The sequence below is a fragment of the Pleurodeles waltl genome, chromosome 4_1 (assembly GCF_031143425.1).
Source record: "Pleurodeles waltl isolate 20211129_DDA chromosome 4_1, aPleWal1.hap1.20221129, whole genome shotgun sequence".
In the NCBI taxonomy this organism is placed as follows: domain Eukaryota; kingdom Metazoa; phylum Chordata; class Amphibia; order Caudata; family Salamandridae; genus Pleurodeles; species Pleurodeles waltl.
In genome coordinates, this window is record NC_090442.1 from 332,354,599 (window position 1) to 332,369,743 (window position 15,145).

Here is a 15,145-nt window from a genome sequence, read left to right on the forward strand (position 1 = left end):
GGGCTTCTTTGGGGTCCTGGCACCCCTCTTGCTGTCTAGAGTGGGGGGCTACCACCTCCTGTGGCAGACACCCTCCTTCCACTCTCCCTTCTGTCAGTGCAGGGGCAACACCTTGCATCTGGACAGCTGCCTGACTACTCAGGATTTCCTTGGGGTCAGGTGAGGCCTCACCAGTGCCAACTCTGGGCTCCCCCCTTACTGGGGCAGAAGGCCCTTGGCTCCCTGGAACTCTCTTTAAGAGTGGCCTACCCTTTCTTTTCTTCTTTCCTTTTCTTGGGGACCCCTGTCTCCTAACTGTAGGGACTGACTCCCCAGGACTTTGGGTTGGGGGGGCGCCCTGGGCGACCACCCCATCTGTGACCAGACTCACCTCTGGGAGGTCATTGCCCAGGATACAATCTAGGGGAAGGTCAGCACTGACTACCACCCTAATCCAGTCAAGGATACCCTCCCTCTCTAGGGGCACTATGGCTACAGGTTTGGAGGTGACCTCCCCTGTGGCTATCCTGACTTTCTTTGTCTTTCCTGGGACATACATGTCTGGGGTCACTAACCGGTCACTCACTATAGTGTGACTGGCACAGGTGTCCCTCAGGCCAGTGGTAGGGATCCCATTCACTTGAATGTGGTGGAAGTGCCTACTCCCACCCTCAGGGATCACCAGCTTACCATCTGGTCCTGTCTCCCAGCACAATGCTAGGTGGACTTCATCATCTGAGGAATCCTCCTCTATGGCTACACTGGACAGCCCAGTGCTAACCACCTTCCTTGGACAGGCTGCATCTCCTCTGAAGTGACCTGTCTGCTGACAGTCAAAGCAAGCCCTACTGTCCAAGAGTTTTTTAAACCCTGGGTCTCCCTGTCTCTGCTTGTCAGAGTGGGAGTGGGATTTACTCTCCTCCTTCTTAGGGTTCTGGGGTACAGAGGGAGTCTCTGTGGTGGGCTTACCACCTCCCTCCTTAGGTTTTTGGGGACCTATCCCCCCCTTCTTGGAGTCTCCCCCCTGGGACTTGACAACCACCCTGGTTTTCAACCACTCATCAGCTGCCTCCCCTAGCTCTCTAGGGATGGTCAGCTTAGAGTCCACTAGATGCTGGCGTAACCATTCTTGGATACAATTGGTCAAGATGTGCTCTCTCATGATCAGATTGTATAACCCCTCATAAGTATTTACTTTGTTGCCAATAATCCAGCCCTCTAGTGCCTTTAGTGAGGTGTCTACAAAGTCAACCCAAGACTGGGTACTGACCTTCTGGGTGTCCCTGAACTTCATTCTATATTGCTCTGGGGTCAGACCAAACTTCTTGGCTAAGCACCTCTTCATACTAGGGTATGAATCTGCCTCCTCCCCCCTTAAGGTCAGAAGCCTATCCCTCCCTGAGTTGGGGACCAACTCCCACAAAAGGGAACCCCAGTATTGAGGCCTAACCCTTCTCATTTGGAGTGCCCTCTCAAAGGCCCCTAGCCACTTATCTATGTCATCCCCCTCTACATAAGCAGGAACTACCCCCTTGGGTAATCTGGGGCAAACTCCCCCACCCATGGACACCTCAGCTTCTTTATCGCTGCCTCCATCTCTTTTCTCTTTGTATGCCCACTTTTTCTTTTCTAGGGCCAGCTTCTTTGCTTCCAAAGCTATGTATGCTAGCTGGGCCTCCAGCTCTCTTTCTCTGATGGATGGGTTCTCTCCCCCTGAAAGGACCCCCTTCCCACCACTAGCTTTGGATCTGCCCCTAGTGACTGTATTTACTGAGGACCGTTCTTCCTCATCCTCACTTGGGCTCAGATGCCTTCCCTCCCCTGAGTGGTTAGAGCTTGCATCCTCCCTTCTTTCTCCCTCCTCTGGAGCTTCTTCTGACTCTACCTCTTGGGCCTCAGCCCATGCTGTCAGGGATGTGATCAGGATTTGCTTCCTGAGATCAGTGGTTGCAGGCAACCCTCTTTCAATACACAACCCCCTAAGCTGGACTACTGTCAGAGTGGGTAGGCTAGCCAGATCAAGCTCCATGGTTCCCTAGTTTTGTGTCAACAAAAACTTTTTGCAAAAATTGGAAACAAGAATTTAGAAAAATTACAAAAATTCAATAATTACAATTAATCCAAATTAAAAATTAAAAACAATTTTTGCACTAGGACAATTTAAAGGATTTTTTATTTGTTTTACCTAAAACTGTAACGTGATATTGAACACAAGTACAGGATCCTGTCGCTGCTTCCAATTATGTTGGAAAATGGGTTATTGGTAGGGCAGGTAGGTACCTACACCTAGCAACAAGCCACTAACCTCCACATAGGTACAGTTAGGTCTCAGTAAATTAATCCCAGCTCAACCCTTGGTAGCTTGGCAACGAGCGTCAAGGCTTAACTTAGGAGACAAAGTGTAAAGCATTCAAATATCACAAAACAGTAATTAAATAAAACACAGGAAACAGTTTAAAAATCCAAAACCAATTTATAAAAATAGCTTATATTTTTATCTTTAAAATGACACAAAAACGATTAAAATCGGTTCAGGGGAACCGGAGATATGAATTTTTAAAGTATTATTATTTTCTAGCACTTAGAAACAAAAAGCGCCAATCGGGTCATCTGGTTGCACCAGGACCGGGGCAAAGTCAAACTTTCAGGCCGACCGCGATGGAGCCCTGATCGGCTACAAGTCGCGGGAGGCCTCGGTTAAAAAGTTACCTTCTGACTTAGTCTCTTTTTTGATGTTTTTCTTCCCCGGGACGAACCTGCCAGTTGAATCCGACCTCCTGGAGCCCTTGTCCGGATACGCGAAGTCGGTTTCCTCGGTGGTGATTTTTACCTTCGGACTTAGTCGTTTTTTCGAGATGAAAATCCTTCGACCGGGGTAAACCTGGATCTTGATCCGACGTCCATGGAGCCCTTCTCGGATACGATGGCTGGAAGGTCCCGGTCAACTTTTTACGTTCGGACTTAGTCTCTTTTTTGGATGTTTTTCTTTACCGGGACGAACCACGAAGTCAGGCCGGGTCGCGGTTGAGGCAAGCCGGCTAGAATTTCCGCGTCGGGTCGGTCACTTTATGGAGCTTTTTTTCAAAAATTCTCCAATCTTTTCCAAACTTCTGGGGCTTCACCCAGATGTTCTTTTAAGGTTCTTTTGGGGTCCACAGCTCACCCCAAGGGTCCAGAAGTTCTGTGATGGTCCTTGGGGGGTGCGGACTTCAACTCCCAGAATGCACCTGGCGCAAACTCCTTTTTGGCCACTGGACAGTGGTCAGCTGGTCGCTTTCTTCAGGAGTTGGTGCAGGGGACTCTGGTTTAGCAATTTTTCACCTGTAGCAAACAGGGAGTCCCTCCTTGAACCAGTTGAAGCCAGGCAAAGTCCTTCTTGTGGTGAAGCCCAAGTGTGCAGCTGGTGCAGTCCTTCTGAGTGCAGGGTCCAGGTGCAGGCCAGGGGTCCAGCAGGGCAGTCCTTCTTCTTCTTTAGTTCCTTTCTTGTTGAATTCTGGAGGGGATCTGAGGCGTGGGTGCAGGTTTGCCAGTTTTATCCTTGCTCCTGGGTGAAAAGCAGGGGGGCCCTGGTTCTCCAATCAGGGACAGGGTCGTCCCCCTGTGATGACCACTTCCTGGGAAGTGTGGCAAAAATCCATCCCAGAAGGCAACAGTCTCTAAAAATCCAACATGGATGAATCTGATTTTTGGAGGTTACATCTGGCTGAGCCCACCCACTGGTGTGGCTAAAAATCATAAACACACCCCTCTCCTGCCCTCTCCTAATCTAATCAAGGGGGCACCTAATTGTCTGGGGTTGCAGGATGTGGGGGTGTTGCTGGGTGCTGCAAATGTCCTTCTCTGCCTTTGAAGACCAGTTTGGCAGCCCTCCCCCTTCCTGCCTCACCATCTGCTGAGGGGTGATTCTCTCCCCCAAGCACATTCCTTTGTGTGAAGTCTGGCCACTTCACACCTCATCAAGGCAGCCTGGCAGAAGCTGCTGCAGGCTGGCCAATCAGAGCACAGCAGCAAAACAATGCAGAGCTGAATTTGGCAACTTTTTAGGTAAAGTCTAAACTTTTTACCTGGACAAGTTATATTAAATCCAACAACTGGAAGTTGTGGGATTTATTACAACAATCAATTTGATACCAAATTCTTGGTATGTAACATTTAAGGAGACTTTAAAATTTAAAATAAAGTCTGCCCATTCTAGCCTATGAAGGCCATTTACTTCAATGAGGGAAAAACGAATTTGGCTGTTTTTACCTCACCAGGGCTTATAAATCTATTTTTATAAAGTCCCTGCTTATAGTTACATGGCACCCAGCCCTAGGGGCACATAGGGCACACCTTAGGGGTGACTTATATGTAAAAATAAGGTAGTTTAAGACTTTGGAAGTACCTTTAATTCCAAAGTCGAATTTGCATATAACTTTAATTTAAAAGCAGCCAGCAAGGCAGGCTTGCTTTTAAAATGACACTGGGCACCTCAGCAATGCACCTAGGTGTGCACCACCTATGCTGTGGTCCCTAAACCTACATGCCCTACCATATACTAGGGACTTATAGGTAGGTTAACTTAGCCAATTATAATTAGCCTAATTTGCATATCCATTTTACACAGAGCACAGGCCCTGGGACTGGTTAGCAGTACCCAGGGCACCATCAGAGTCAGGAAAACACCAGCATAAAGTGGAAAATGGGGGCAAAAAGTTATGGGGCCTCTGCAATCAGCCCTAGTTTCTCACACACCCAGTACTTCCAGAAATTACTCCAAGGGCCAGTTAGCTGGCCTCTTGTTCAGAGCCACAGGGGCATAACAGGCTCCAACCATCTTGAACCCGTACCTGGACCCAGCCTGAGTGCGCCCTGAACCCCCAATAGGTCTCCATTCACACCTAGACTCTTGGTGGTGATGTTAAAGATTCCTAGATGGCCATTTTCTAAAACTGAGGACTTGCTATTTAGAGCCGTAAAAGTTCAAATTCATAACTCCAGTCCTACTGATTGGATGTTCGTCATCTTGGTGTCAAATACTTTATCAAATTCTACTTTATCTTTCTAGGTTGGTTTGGTATTTTTCTTGTGTTGTGTGTTCACTTTATTACTGCTTGTGTGCTGCATAAATACTTTACACATTGCCCCTAAGTTAAGCCTGACTGCCTTTTGTGCTACGTTACCCAGGGTTAAGTATAGGTTAATTTAGTGACATTTTGTGTTTCACCTTGCAAGATACTGGGACTGTTGCTTGACCACGGCTCACACCCCAGTCAACCAACAACCCAATTTCTCACAATGAGAAATGAACATGTTTGAAATACTGACAGCAGGAACTCTTGTTGTGCTGACCATCTACATTTTGAATGAAGTGAGCCTGTGCACCATTCAATGTGCTCTCAAAAATAAAGGCATTGCACATACTTATCCACCTGATAGTGCTGATGATGATTCCATTTTGAAGAAAAAGAGAAAAGTAACAATGAAGAATTTAAAACTTAAATGATTGGACTGTATTCTGTTTTCAACTAATGATGAAAAAGAGGGGTCTGGCAATGTAATCATTCCAAATGTACACAACTGCTTTAAATAGCATATGTGAATTTGTTTTTATACCTGCTAAAGCACTACTGAAGGTTTTGCCTTAATGCACATTGACACACATTTTCAGTGTGCTGCTGTCTTATATTTCTGTGTTGTACATTGCACATTTAGCCTGACGGTTTGAGTGGAGCATCATTCTGAAGTTGGCATAGTCAAGTGGAAAATGCAGAGTTGGTGGTCAGTTTTACGAATGTACTCCACTGTATCTACTTTTCAGGGCCTTCTCACATTCATCCCATGAAAAGAGCCTGGCACCTGCTTGTTAGTTTGTACCTTAAGTTTACATTTGACAATGTGTTCTTTCCACTGATTTCTCCATTGAGAAAGATGTATAAATGTTGACATTGGGGATCACACTTAAAATATTTTTGATACTTGCTACCTATTTTTAATTACACATGTATTAGACTTCTATGAACTTTCATACATATCTGTTTTCTTTCACACAGCACTGACAGGCATATAATATAATGTTCTAGGCATACAGTAGCTCTAACTGATTTTCAAGGGAGACCTGAGCACATTATTGAAATTGGATGACACATGATGGAGCATTCCTAAGTAAATGAAAGCATTTCTTGGCACATGGATAATCAATGGACACACCATAGCATTGCCTAGCAACTGATAGGGGCACTATTATATCATAAAGATACCTCAGTCGACACTCCCCTCCATGCAGACTGACATCGTGTTTTTGAAATGCATGATTTTGGTTTACTTACAATAGGTTAAACTTTATAACTCATCAAGTTGACTTCCACTCTTCCTGGTGTGTCTGGGGTGGATGTCTGGTGCCTCTGGTCCTACTCATCGCTGCTGTGTAGATTTTAACCTCCAGGAAGATGTGCTATAGCAGAGACCCACCAGACAATTAAAAAGGGGAGCCTGAATACAGAGGGGGTCATGTTTGTGGTGCAAATGGCTGCTGATAACTGGTGCCATTAATGCAACAGTGGAGTGCTCGATGAGGAGTTTCAAAGGAAATGGGAAAGGAAGAGCAGATGATTCACAACTGAGTACAAGATTTTGTCCATGTTAGTTTGATGTTGGGAAATATGGATCAGTTTGTCTAATGTTTTTCTGTAGCTCACCTGCAACACAGATTTTCTTCTGCAAATGAACTAAAACAACAATTTTTGCTTTTTCAGACTTTGTTTGAATTCTTTACCCAGGCCTAATTCCAATGATATGCTGTCAGAGTTTAAAAGGACCAGAGATTGCACTGTTCTGAAATTGGTATCTGACAGGAAGATGTTCAGCTTTTCCAGGAGGAAGGTATGGTACCATGCTGTCATGGTTTCACTGATGATGTGTTCTTTGAAGATGTGTCAAGTGTGAATATGTGTGTTTTTGATTTTGTCTACCAACTAAGATGATGCCAGCTAGGTTCTTGTTGATTATTAGTGCGTAAATCTGAGGTTGGATTGCACATTTAGCAACCAGGAGTAACTAAGAGCCTGACGTGTGAAGTTACCATTTACAAAAAGTGGTCACATATTGTTCACCCGAAATAATTTTGCAATTTTCTAACTGACCTAGTCACAAAATTCTGAATCGTAGTGGGCTGCAATCCAGCCTGCCTCATCTATATTCACGAAGTAGTTAATAAACTGCGACTCAGTACAACTGGATGCCATCATCAGGATGGTGGCCTGCTGATGTCAGTAGGCCACCATGGCTATGATTGCATTTTAATAATTTTAATTTGAATGCAGCTCCATTTTCCTTAAATGAAACCGGAATTCACTTAAAAAGAAAAGTTTATTATTTTTTAAAAGTTTGTTTGAGAGTTGCCAGAGGTCCTGGGCAACCAAAGGGACCCCTTTCCTTTTGTGAATGTGATATGACCCCAATGTGTGAGTTTGTCACTCTTCAAGGTTTTCCAGCTGGATTACAGTTGGAAATAGCCGTACATCCCTTAATTTTTTGTTTGGAAGGAATGCTCTAAACACTCCACTTCCAAATAGCAATTTATTGTGAGTTTCTAAACCCATTTTGCACTTTGGTAATGTGTCACTGGATCGCAAAATGGGTATAGCACAGAGCAGCTATCCATTTTGTGGTTGCAAATCCTGTAATTTTGGGCCAGATGTAGGAAGCCTTTTGCACGTCGCAAACTGCGAAAAACGCAGTTTGTGACGTGCAAAAAGGCCTAACGCGATGCACAACCTCAAATTGCGAGTCAGTACCGACTCGCAATTTGAGGCTGCGACTCGCAAATAGGAAGGGGTGTTCCCTTCCTATTTGCGACCGCATCGCCATGGTGAGTTGCTTTGTGACCGCGAATGCGGTCGCAAACCAACTCGCAGTTACCATCCACTTGAAGTGGGTGGTAACTCATTCGCAAAAGGGAAGGGGTCCCCATGGGACCCCTTCCCCTTTGTAAATGTCGACAAAAATGTTTTTTCAGAGCAGGCAGTGGTCCTATGGACCACTGCCTACTCTGAAAAAACCGAAACCAATGGTTTCGGAAGTTTTTCTTTTTGCAGCTCGTTTTCCTTTAAGGAAAACAGGCTGCAAAAAGAAAAAAAAAAACTGCTTTATTAAAAAAGCAGTCACAGACATGGAGGTGCATGGACTTGTTATGGGGTCGCAAACTGCGACCCACCTCATGAATATTCATGAGGTGGGTCTTTGCGACCCCATAGCGAGTCGCAGAAGGTGTCTGAGACACCTTTCTGCATTTGGTTTTGCAAGTTGCAATTTGCGAGTTGCTATGACTCGCAAATTGCAAGTCGCAAAATTATACTTACCTACATCTGGCCCTTTGTGAATTAGAGGCTTTGCATCCGCAAAATTGCTTGTACATCAGTCCCTAAGGCATAGTTAGTAATCTGTTGTGGTAGAGTAGTTGATTGCTAATATGCTAATGCAGTTTATAAATCTGGGGAGATGTGATTAGGGAGACACGGTGATGATAACTGCAAGTTCTACATGGATAGGTTGGTTTACGCTAACTAACATATTGCCTCAGTCTTTCACTCACCCTTTTTTAAAACCATGAGTACTTTTTCAGTGCTATCTCATTTTTATATGACATGTGGGCCTGGTGACGACATATGCTGAAAAATGTTGTTTACTACCACAATCTTACACAGCTCGCAAAGATTGTTTTTCAGAAAAAAATAGATGGTGTCTGCAGCAATACAAGGATGCCAGTTTCTTGTAGAATTCAATAACTGAAGAGGAGGCTTTGATGTGCAGGGGCAGGTTATTCCATGGCTTAGGAGTGAGGTAGAAGAAGGCACGACCTCAGGATATGGTTCTGCATATGAGCAGGTGTGTGCGAGTAGGAGTCCAGCTCAGTGGAGGTGTCTGGTAGGTTTGGGGAAATTTGTGAGGTTGTTGAGGTATGTGGGGCCAACAGTGTATTGTGAAATATGGGAAGTGGATGAAGACACATGGCTTTAAAAAACACTACATCCTAATGGAGTCCACTTCCACTGTTAGAATCCAGCTGCTCTGTTTTTCTAAAATAAACTCCCACCTAGAGTTTGTTTTTCAAACACAAAAAAAAAAAAAAGATTCGTTTTCAGTTGTCAAAATTGATGGTGGCTGTCCATTAAAAAGATCCACCATAATGGTGGCTCTTTTCACTGTATACAGCTGACCGCTCATCTGGCAGTTACATTTGGTGGGTGAAGTACCCTTGGGATGGGGAAACAAACGCCCTTTACTACTCTATCTGGGGACGCTTTGGGAGACTTTTGCCAAGGGGACTTCCTGTCACATGAGCCACCATCTGGTCTAAGGAGAGGAGGGGGCCTTTGCTGCATCCCCTATGCCATGCACTTTATAAGCGCTCTACCACTTCCCATGGCCTTGGAGGCTTTGGAAGACTTTTGTCAAGAGGCCTCACTGTCCCATAAGCCACCATCTGGTCCAAGGAAAGGAGTCATTGCTGCATCCCCCCTGCTGCGCCCTTTATAAATGCTCTACCGCCTCCCAGGTTTCAGGACGCTTTGGGAGACTTTTGTGAAGCCAACTTGCTGTCCCATAAGCCATCATGTAGTCCAAGGAGAGGTGGGGCCGTTGCTCCATCCCCTGCACTGTGTGCTTTATAAGCGCCCTGCTAGCTCGGGATGGTTTGGGAGACTTCTGTCAAGGGGACATGCTGTTCCATAAGCCACCATCTGGTCCAAAAAGACAAGGGGCCATTGCTGCATCCCCCATGCTGCACATTTTATGAACACCCTGCCACCACCCGCAGCACAGGATGTGTGTCGGCCATGCACTGGCAAAGCCCGGGCCAAGGGCAGGCCCATCCTGTGCCCATCAACACCAGGAAGAGCTAGGAGAGGGCCACACCCTCTGGCTCTACAGCTGGGCTCCCATCGTTGTTTGTGGCAAGAGCATTCATCAAACTCCAGGTATGTTCTTTACTACTGTATTTGCCTGCTGTTTTTCTGACTGCCCGCTGGGAGGACCTAGTGTACCTGGGCACAAAGGAGTGCCCTTTTGAAGTGTGCAGGCGTGAGGGGGTTGTTTGGTCCCTTGCTGCATGCGTAGCATCTTTGTCCTCGTCTTTAGCCCTTACTCCCTCATGTGGGCCTTTAATGGGATGGGTTTCTGAACCCAGCTTTCTTTAACTGAGAGGCGGAGTTGCAAAGAGCATTTTGAGTTCCTGGTCCTTTCTCTCTGGGGCTCAGTGCAACTGTTTCCTTGCTCACATTTTGCTATGGTCACCTCATAGGGTGGGCTGCTTCCTCTTTACACAGGTGAACCTTTTATGCTGCTAATAACCCCTCAATGAGCCCTCTGTAATGGCGACTGGGCTCATAGGGCCTATTTTATCTTCATTACGTAGCGTTTTGACCTTGTAGTAAAGTAGTAGCAATAGACTTTGTGCTGCCAGCCTTGGTTTTCATTTTGGATTGTATGTTACTGTTATTTGGTCGGTAGAATTAAGTTTCCACTTGGCTGTTCCAATTTTTATTTTAAACAAATTTTAGTATTATATCTACACCTATTGTATGTAGAATTGAAGTTTGTGGGTCTTGTGTTTTATTCCCTTGTTATTAGGTGTTAACCACAAATAGGGAAAAGAAAATCTACAGTCAGACAATCCAGCAGACGCAAATAAGGCTAGGAAGCAAGATAAGCATGTGACGTCAAATTGTGCCTTAGCTGAAATTGATGCCTAATAGAAGAGGTTGAGGGCCTTTCGAAAACAAGTGAGAAGGGTATGAGTCCAGCCAAAACTAGAGGTGCCATGAGAAATATTAAGTCTTACCTCGTTAAAGTTAGTGGAAGGGAGAAAGAGGATAATTTGACGGGAGCTTTAGACCATCAAGCCAGTTTGCAGGTCCTATGTACTGAACCAGTGACCTCAGCAGCTCCTGAGAGATCAACAGAAGTGAACAAATCTACCTCTGATCTCATATCAGTTGAGTGTACAAACAGATTCCAAATCCTGGGGGAAAAGGAGAATGATGTGACTTCCAAAACCCCCGTCAACTGATTATCCTCCTTGGACCCGTTTATGTTACTACTTGTTGGACCTGTGAGCTCTTGGCATGGTTTTCCCTGTCTTTTTGCTTCTGACCTCCTGTTTTTTATCTCCTTCTGAATTTCTTGTTTGCTGGCTTTAGGACTCTGGGCACTTTACCACTGCTGACCAGTGCTAAAGTGCAAGTGCTCCCTGTGTAATTTGTATTAGTAATTGGTTTCTCTGTGATTGGCGTATTTGATTTACTAGTAAGTCCCTACTACAGTATACCAGGTGTGCCCAGGTCCTGTAAATCAAATGCTACTAGTGGGCCTGCAGCACTGATTGTGCCACTCACGAGTAGCCCTGCACACAGGGCTCAAACCTGCTATTGCAATGTCTTTGTGTGCAGTTTTAAACTGCCATTTTGACCTGTCAAGTGCATGTCCTTGCCAGGCACAAACCTTCCCTTTTACTACATGCAAGTCACCCCTAAAGTAGGCCCGAGGCAGTCCTATGGGCAGGGTGCAGTGTATTTAAAAGGTAGGACATGTACTGTGTGTTTTACATGTCCTGATAGTGAAATACTGCTCAATTAATTTTTTACTATTGCAAGGACTCCCTCTCCCAAAGGGTAGCATGGGGATTTCCTTAAAATGTCTTTTAAGTGTAATTTTTCATTGGGAGCACATAGAGATATGGAGTTTGGGGTATATGAAATCACAATTTAAAAATACATCTTTTAGAGACGTGGGTTCTTGAACCCAAAGTTTGAAAATTCCTCTTTTAGAAAGTGGAATTTTATTCTGTAACCATTCTGTGCCTCTGCCTGTCTGCTGAATACACGTCTGGGTCAAGATGACAGTTAGGCTGTGCCTGCCCTCACCCAAAGCAGTCTCCAAGCCCCTGGAGTGTGTCTGGGAAAGGGCTTGGAAAGGCAAGGTCTTGTGCTCTACGAATACTTCTCTTTGAAGTTTGCCTTCTTTAAAGAAAGAGATGGGAATTAGTACTGGACCTCTGAAACCACATAGTTAGAATCCTTCTGGACTGAGGAAACTGTCAGGAAGAAGAGCTGGATGCTGTAGGAGAGATTGCCACTGCTTGTTTCTTTGTTGTGCTAGCCTTCTGCATGCTGTTTCTATCCTGGGAGTGAAAGGACTGGACTTGGCTTTCTACCTCCTGCTTCTAAAGGTTCTCCAAGGACTTGGAATGAGCTTGCCTCCTTTTAAAAAGTCTCAGGGACATCAAAGACTTCATCTGCCAATGTCAGGGCTCTTCTGCTGAGAGTCCTTACTCGACAATTGTTTCCAACTCCAGTCCCTGGGCCCTTGGAAGTGCAAGCTGGTGATCTGAAGGAGAAAATCCATGCATCAACGCGCTGGAAGAATCAACGCAGCACCTGTCTCTCAGCTGAAGAATCGATGCTGTGCCTGTCCTAAGGCTGCAGCATTGACGCAGCACCTGTTTGTACCATGGTCCCATCATCACAGTGTGTCTGGATTTTCCACGCATTGTCCTTGGGTGTCAATTTGTCATCTACCCCACACAGCAATAAGGAACGGAGGCTGCTTGTCTGGAAATCAACAAATTGCCTTTCCTGCGAGGAAAGAATAAAAGCATCACTTCCACTGCCTGTAAGGAACCAACGCATCACCTCACCTTCAAGAAAAGAATCAATGCATCATCTCCCCTGTGCAGTAAGGAACTACAGCATCCCTTTTCTTTTCCAGTGCCCATGTTGCCTGCATCGTCTTAGTTTTTGATGCATCCCAGGTACTTTGAGCTAAGGAGATACATCCATTGATTCCTAAGGATTAAGACTTACTTAAACGTTTAAAAAATGATAACTTGACTTGTGTATGCTGGATGTTTGATTTGTTTTATTCAGATAAATATTGGCTATTTTTCTAAACTGGTGTGGAGTCCTTTTGCAGTGTTTTCACTGTGTTTCTGTGTGTTTGGGTACAAATACTTTACACATTGCCTTTGAGATAAGCCTCACTGCTTGAGCCAAGCTACCAAGGGGTGGGCAGGGATTATTTTAGCAGTGCGACTCCCTTGCCCTAACTAAATTGAGAGCCCCTACTTGCAAACCACTGCCAACTAGAGACCCCATTTCGAACACCACTCACATCAACACACAGGAGTGGAAATTGAGTCTCAGCTTAACCAGCTGAAAACTGAAATTAAGGGGCTAAAAACCATTGTTACTTCACTTACGCAACTTATTACAGGGAAAGTGGAGAAGTGAGGATCACTTCTAGAAAGTTTAGCAAAGGAAGGGTGGATAAGCACCCCAAGTTTTCCTGAGATCCAAGCGCCAACCCTCCCCAACATGGGCTCTTGGATTTTGCCACAACCCAGACCCACTCACCCATTAGAGAGAAGTACCTTATGGTAGAGGGTATACCACTTGAGGCCAAATGTGAACCTTGCATCTGTAAGAGGAATTAGGTGTGAGCATCTTGCTCCAAATACTAGGAGTCTAGCAAACCCACCTGAAATTAGGCATTCTACTAACAATAGTGTTCCAAACTTTGAATCCCAAAACTGAATTCTATGATTGCACTGAGAACTCTTACTCCCCACTTCTCCAAGGGCAGTAGACATGGCCTGCCCAGTAGGCAACCAAGCAGAGAAGTGTTTTCAAATCTCCCTAAATTCATGCAAGTTAAATCTGAAAGTAACGAGTCACTGACTAATAAGATTATTCATTGGTTTCATCATGCGTGCAAATGTAGATCTGTGATCAGGGAAGACATTGTTATTGCAACAAGATATGTGAATAAGTTTAGCAGAACTAATTGAATTGGTATGAGATTCTTGAACAATTCTATAGCTGTGGCCTAATTCAAATGGAGCTGACATCTGCTTCAAATAGTGGCTCCCCTATGCGTTTAAAACTTCACCTACCAGATGAAATTGTACCTGGGAAAATGAGCTTGCAAGTCACGATATCTGTTCAGCTCCCAAATAATCGTGTCCAAAGATCTTGTTCATTGGGATCATCTAATATTGACTGACTGCAGAAGGTTCAACCTCGGGTAAGGGGAACAAAGGTGGTGTTGATCCATTGGCGGCCATGGTACAACCACAGTCATTGACTGCTCTCAAGGAGGGGTTGAGTGATGTAGTTAAACTATTGTCTTGGAATTTGGCGAGTATTCAATTAAAACTTACAGGTTCAGAATGGGCCGAGTTTATTGATTGTCATCACATTATTTTACTTTTCACAGCAATGCTATTCCATCTAGTTCTGGAAGATCTGCAGGGGTTCTTATAAGTTGGCTAAAGTTCTTGAATATTTGCAAGATTGAAACACTTGATTCGGGCTACAAGGATATCCAGGGTATTAAATTGACCCTGCGGAACACCTCTAAAGTGAAGTTCAGACATATTGTTGTAATCAATATTTATGTCTGCTCAGTTGTTGAAAATACCAAATACCAAATATTGCACTCTCTCCAAACTCTCATTGACTCAATTAAGCAATAGTGACCAGTGATTATAGCTGGGGAATACAATAAGCATTTGGAACCCTTTGAGCTGTTCTCAACGCTGCTGCTAGCAGAAGACGAGGAGTGGGGAATCCTAGAGCTTATGGGCCAAAACCAGTGAAGAAGTGTCCAAAGGTAGCTAACCAACTTTTTTTTTTTTGTGTTGTCTTTTTTTATTGTTAGTTGCATCATATTACACAGTGTACAGAAAACAGTCTATTAATCTAAGCCATTTCTGTTTCTAATCATATTTTCTCTTAGTGTAGGCAACAAGTACAAATATACATTCTGTGAATCATTATCAATATACATGTCTGTTTCCTTTAAGCATTATGCATGGGTGGTTACATTTTTATATCTCTCTTGTCTACCTCCATGTCGTTTGCCATAGCCGCGACATTTTTCGTATAATGATACAGATACAATCAGAGGTTCGTTGAACGATCCATTATAACCATCTTGTAAAAGAAGAGGAAGAAAAACAAAAGAAAAAGAACCCATTCGCTCCATGGTGTCCTCGTTCTATAAATCTGCTGTAATAACAGTCGGGTTCAATATTAATCAAATGCCCCAGTTGCCATCTCCTCGAGTCTCCCAGAGATATTCTGCTAGTCATTTAAGGAACATAAGTCATAATGCTTCGTAATAAGGATGG